Source organism: Sinocyclocheilus rhinocerous, unplaced genomic scaffold (genome assembly GCF_001515625.1).
Source record: "Sinocyclocheilus rhinocerous isolate Xijiao unplaced genomic scaffold, SAMN03320098_v1.1 scaffold3752, whole genome shotgun sequence".
NCBI lineage: Eukaryota > Metazoa > Chordata > Actinopteri > Cypriniformes > Cyprinidae > Sinocyclocheilus > Sinocyclocheilus rhinocerous.
The window spans coordinates 202,059-208,333 of record NW_015625030.1 but is presented as its reverse complement, the minus strand read 5'-3'; the positions used below and the strand labels follow the sequence as shown (position 1 = coordinate 208,333).

At 35.0% G+C, this 6,275-nt stretch overlaps 1 protein-coding gene across 3 annotated transcripts in view; it reads left to right on the top strand.

Moving 5' to 3' along the window:
- Positions 1–993: 993 nt before the first annotated feature.
- LOC107748143 (calponin homology domain-containing protein DDB_G0272472-like) overlaps positions 994–6,275 on the top strand; it is a 40,864-nt gene continuing 35,582 nt past the window's right edge. For 2 of the 3 annotated variants that reach the window (XM_016562839.1, XM_016562823.1), the window contains exon 1: positions 994–1,337. The gene's annotated coding sequence lies outside the window, so the exon portion shown is untranslated. The remainder of the gene's footprint in view (positions 1,338–6,275) is intronic. The other variant, XM_016562832.1, reaches the window with a different exon arrangement.

The window sequence follows — 6,275 nt, the reverse complement described above, 5'->3', positions numbered from 1 at the left end:
AAAAACTAACAAAAACAGTACAAACACTGGAGAGCCAAACACTGAGGCTGCCGTCTGCGGCGCCATCGCCAATAATTTTACTCAAGTAATATTCTAAACGGTGACTTCAACTTCTACCAAAGTCATTTTCTGGTACGATATCTGTACTTTTACTTAGAATGGCTTTCAGGTACTTTATACACCACTGGCGATTGGTTATAATGCGCAACACTGTAAAAACGCCTAAAATGAAATACGCAACATGAGCAAATCTTAATGTAATGCGAAGTCGACACTTTCTATTCATTTACACTTTGTTAGCAACAGACGTAATATATTTTATTTGTTTGTGCAGGGGCATTTTTGTCTAATTTAGTGGCATTTTTGCCCCAAGACCCCCTGGCCACACGCTCCGCCTATGCTTCAGATGTGCTTTTGGAGCCTATGTTAGTCAACAAATCAAAATAAGTGTACTTTAAAGGGGTCATAGGATGCCCATTTTCCACAAGTTGAGGTCTTCATCCTCACTTGAACACTTGGGCCAAATACAGGAAATACGTCATATTAGTGTTCAAGTGGTCAAGTGCAAAGACCGCAAGTGTTGGTATTTGGACAAGTTGAGAAAGCGGGAAACATTTAACCAGATTAAAAAAAAAAAACACTGGGTGGATTTTTATCATTATAGGGTGGTTGTGTACACACACTGCCAACACACATTTCAGTTCAAACAACTTGTAAAAGTGCATGTAGCATCCTATGACCCCTTTAAATGATGACAAAACAATTATGAAACATAATGATTTAACATAATGATGCAATTTTAAATAAAACTTCTAATTTGACATTATTAAAAAGTGCGTTGGGAAGTTAGGAGAACCACGCAACAGGCTCGAAGGAAATGAAAAACTCTCACGTTCTCACGTGACCAATATCCTCTATCTAATCCTGTCTTGGCCTATTTTGTCATCCTCCACAAGGGGGCGCAGGGACTCACTCTCCCCCTCTACACTGTCCCAGTCTGGCGTACCAAAACAAATCCTCCATCATTCCGTGCAATGCGATCCCACGCCGCCTTCCGGCTCTCTCAGCAAGTTTGTGTGAGCCAGCCTGTGATAGTGTTCATAGAAAGACTGAAGTTTACAGATGTGAGGAATGGTGTCCCGGTGCGATTCATGCAGGAGAGAGCACCTAAATAACGAGCGACTCGCCGGCGGTGGAGCCGAGCGTTAACCCGCGATCAACAGGACGCTCGCTCCGGTCTGTCCCGACAGACAGCAGCGTGGTTTGGATGAGCTCAGATCCCAAACAGCTCACACACAGGTGGGACACACAGACGGCTGCTTGAAGTTGACGAAAAGGTGCGTAAAGTGAAATGTTGTGCTTCTATTTGTGTTTACCTGCTTTATGTCATGCTGCTTTTGTTGATCTCCAGACTAATGGGAATAATGAGCAGGCTAGTCAAATCAGCTAACAAAGAAACTCCACGCGAGCTATTTACATTTCTTACCATTACAAAATATACCATGGTAACCATAATTAACGCCAAAATACCATAGTTACTGTATGTATTGTTACTGCAGCAAAACTGAAGTTTTCTCAGGAAAATTAAAGTATTATGGTATGAGTATTATGGTAGTAGCTTGTCAACAAAATAGAAATAAAACAAACTGACGAATATTGTGAAAGCTTCTTACACAATTAGAAAGGGACCATAATAGCCTAATAACTCATTTATTCCTAAATAATGCTTTCCCCGCTGCAACCGTGTATTATTGTATTTTAAGGGTCTTTGTGCTTTTATTTAACCATTTTATGGACGGACATTTCTATAAAGCTCGAAATTATTGTTGACTTTACGTTTCTGCGTACATTTTGTATCCTTAATTTTACAGTGTACAATGTGGTGGACTGATGCTTGATTTTTAAATATAAATAATAATTTCGATTTATTAGTATAATTGTTATTATTTTCATAATAAGCATTGAGTTTTACTGTAGCTGTTTATTTCTGGTAGTTGTTAATCAAGTTTTTCTACAGTTAATGCTGTTCAGTTGCTTTGACACAATCTGTATTGTTAAAAGCGCTATATAAATAAAGGTGACTCGACTCGACTTGACTTGACAGTCAGTCAAACTGTAGATCTTTTGTTATGGTCTGTGATTGTGTTCTTGGTAAGATATTGTGACACTGTATGCATGCCTTACAAGTTTCTGAGTCAACTTTCTTCTGTCTTGAAACATTTGCATACAGTACATGAGTTGGTCTTTAAAGGGGAAGGTATCATCTACACTGCCATTCAAATGTTTGGCGTCAGTTAGTTAGAGTTTTTTTCTTTTAAATAGCAAGGATGCTGTAAATTCATCTAAAGTGAATGTAAATACATTTATAATGTTATAAAATATTTTTTTTCAAATACATTTATATTCATAAAATAATCCTAAACAACTGTTTTTGATAATAATAAGAACATTTTCTTGAGCATCAAATCAGCATATTAGAATGATTTCTGCAAGATCATGTGACAATGAAGACTGGAACAATGGCTGCTGGAAATTCAGCGTTGCCATCACGGAAATAAATTACATATAAAATATAAAATGGTTATTTAAAATTTTTCAAAATATTTCACAATATTACTCTTTGTACTATATTTTTGATGAAATAAATGCAGCCTTGGTGAGAACAAGAGACTTCTTTAAAAAACATTAACAAGTTTTGAACTTTAGTGTATGTGTCTGAGCGGTTGATCAAAGTAAATTCAGTTGAATCTTAATTAATTCACCCAAATACGGCATCCTTTAACTTTTTGGTATTCACATTTTTCTTCGTGAATTCCACTTTCCCAGTAGTTTTTCCTAGCAGGTGTGCTTTAAATGATTTTCTGCTGGTTATTTACACACAGAAATACGCTGAATGATGCCAGCTGTGTATTCAGGTGATGAGCTTCATGTGTGTGTGCTGAAGCCCTGCCAGTCCTGCTCATTCATTGGTGCTGTTGCTAAAGTATTTTCCTTCTGCAAAACTGGCTGAACCAGAGTGTCAGTTGTGCGCACACACGCTGAAAAAAAAGACAGGAAACACAGTGACGTAAAAAGGTTTCAGGGCAGTCAGTTGGTCCTTGCTGATTTGGGTTCTTGCCAGGTTAGTTGAAAGATGGTAAAGCTATACATAAAACTGATGCATTCTTTCTTAGTGTCAATCACCTGTGCTCACTACCGTTTTTAAAATGATTTTCAATTTTGGCTTAAAATAGTTTTATTTTTAAGGACACAGAAGTATTTTATTTGACTTTTAAGCACATTGGCTTGTTTTTTTTATATTTTCTTTAGCTCAGAGATTTTCTTTGCAAAGTTGGAAAGAGGGTGAGGTTCAGACTGAGCATTGCCGTTGTCCTAGAACCACTTGCATGTAAAAGTACTTAGAAATTTAAACTTAAGTTAAAGTATGGATACTTTGTAAGAATTAGTATCTTACCTTAAGCATACTAGAGTGAAAGTACAAGATGTTTCTGCTTTGCATTGTATTCAACAATTTAAAAGTAAATATATATATTTTTTTAATGGACTGAAATCAAGACAGTCTATGGTTTTTGATTCACACAAAAATAAGAATTTGCCGAAAAGGCCATCCAAGATGTAGATGAGTTTTTTTCTTCATCAGAACAGATTTAGAGTAATGTAGCATTACATTACTTGCTCACCAATGGATTGTCTGGAGTGAATGGGTGCCGTCAAGATGAAAGCCCTAAAAGCTGTTTAAAAATATCACAATAATCCACAATTAATCCACACGATTTAGTCCATCAATGAATGTCTTAGTAAAGTTAAGCGTGTTTAAGCTGCGTGTTTGTGAGAAACATTCATCATTAAGACATCTTAACTTTAAACCATCGCTTCTGGCCAAAATACCAGTTCCGTAATAATACTTCACAACATGTTAATTGATGGACTGGAGTGGTCAATTACTTTTTACTTAAGTAGTAACATTCACTGTAACATGAGCTCAGTAAAGAAAGTATTACATTTTTATGATGATAGATTTATGTCATGGTGATCACTGATCAGTAGCGTGTACCTTGTATTTTGATTATCTAATTGAAACTGAAAGGAGTAAAAAGTGACCTGGATTGCCCCTCTCTAGGGCTGCGCGATATGACGATATTATCGTATATCGACGATGTCTCATAAGTATCGCGATGTCGATGTCAACAGTCAGGTAACAGACGATTATCGACATTATCGGGAAAAAATGACAAATGATAAACCTAGTAAGTTGCAAAAAATATTTTACATAGCCCCATAGTCACCATACAGGTTTTTTTGCATGCAAGAATGAAATAATTTAGTAGGAGGGTTGGGAATCGAAAAGCTATTCCAATTTCGTAAATCAGCTCAGATGCGTACAGTCAGTAATCAAATTACTTGTTATAAAATTACATTTCGATTCTGCGTCTCAATTTCTGTATGCGCATTTATTGTGATTTCAAAAGATTCAACTGTAAGAAGACGAAATAGAACTCACTTCTATTCTATTTTGATCTGCAGTTTAATAAAATGTAAACAGAAAAAAGACAAATAGTAGCACTGCATATGTTTCTGAATATTTATTTAAACAGACTGTATAATGAAAAACCACAAACATGAGTTATAATTAAAATACACAAATTCCTTCACAGCCTATTTATACAGCGCACATAGTGCCCTATTTTTACAGATTTTTTAAACAGTGTATACAGTATAATTATGTTTAATTATGATTAATAAAATAAAAATGATAAAAATTACAATATAAAAATGAAATTTAAATTACCCTGCTTCTAATTAAATAAAGCAGTTATTTTTATTTATACGGACCGAAACGGACCGAAAGAGACCTCCGAACTAGTAAAGGAAAAAAAAAACCTTAAAGTTTTTGCTCAGAATTCATTTTTAATCCCTGCATGATTTTTGTCATACATGATAAATATCAAAGGCGATAATGCCAAAAAGAAAGAGAAACATCGGAAAATAGGCATATTTTATTCAAGACATTATTATATGACATCAACATGCATTTATCATTCTTACAATCACCGCCAGAATGTCCAACTTCACCATGATGAACTTAAAATTGGGTTCTATTATTTTTCCTGAACAGTTCTCCTCACAAAACAAGATTAATTTCAAACACAAATTTGATAAGAACAGAGTGAAAATTATTAGCAACACCAAAATAACATATGAATGTTTTCTGTTAGTTTAAGCACAAACTAAGAAAAGTAAAACCAAACTTTGTGGCAATAATTAAGACCAAACTGAACATGGTGTGTGTTTATGGTGCGTGTCGGCAATGTTGTCTCGGCGTGGTGGAGGTGGGGCTTAGACGATATTATCGGATATCGCGATATTTGTAAAGGTGATTATCGATAAGATATTTTTGACATATCGCCCAGCCCTACCCCTCTCTTTCGTCTACTTTCCAACACTTTTGCATTCTTGTAAATAGAAATGAAATTCAACCAAATGAAATAGATGTATTTGAGTAGTTACAAAGGATACTTGTAAATAATCTGCAAGGATGTTTCCTGTTAATTTTTCCTCTTTATCTCTGTGTATAGGGCTCCTAAAGCCATTAAATCTTTATGGTACTGAAGAACAGTAAATTCCATTTGATAACTACACAATGAGTATGTGTGAACCCAGTTACTCTTTTACTTTGCCACTCCTAGTTGAAGAGCATGTTTAATATCCAGCAGAGTCACTCTTTTTATGATCTCTGATTTTCACAGTAACTCTGGCAGCTTCTTCTTAAAAAAAAAAAAACAGTTGTTAATTTACGCTCTTTGATGGACAGCTAATGCAGTGCCTGAGGATGGTTTTCTTGTTTATCTTTCCACTGGAATCTGATTTGATCGAGTGATTTTTACAACCTTTGGTTTATGTTCCTAGAGCTTGACTGTGTGGTGCTGACTGTGTTTTTTAGTATTGTTTTGATGGTCAGGCCAAAAATTTGACCACAACATGGTGGGAAAGTTTTGCACTCAGATTGAAAGTTGAGTGCTGTATGAAAACTTATGGTAGCACTGCTGGCAAAATATTTAGTGCTTGCCCATCACCATACGAGTATTTGGTTTATATAGTACAGTTAATATATTTAAGTAGATATAGATTGAATGACAGTGAATTCTTCTGTATAGTGGGGAAAAAAGTATGAAGAAATATCTGGGTCATATTTTTCACTAACTAACTAAACAAACAAACTAAAACATTTATTTAATATTTATTTAAATTAATATAAATAATATTTTATCTAAAGA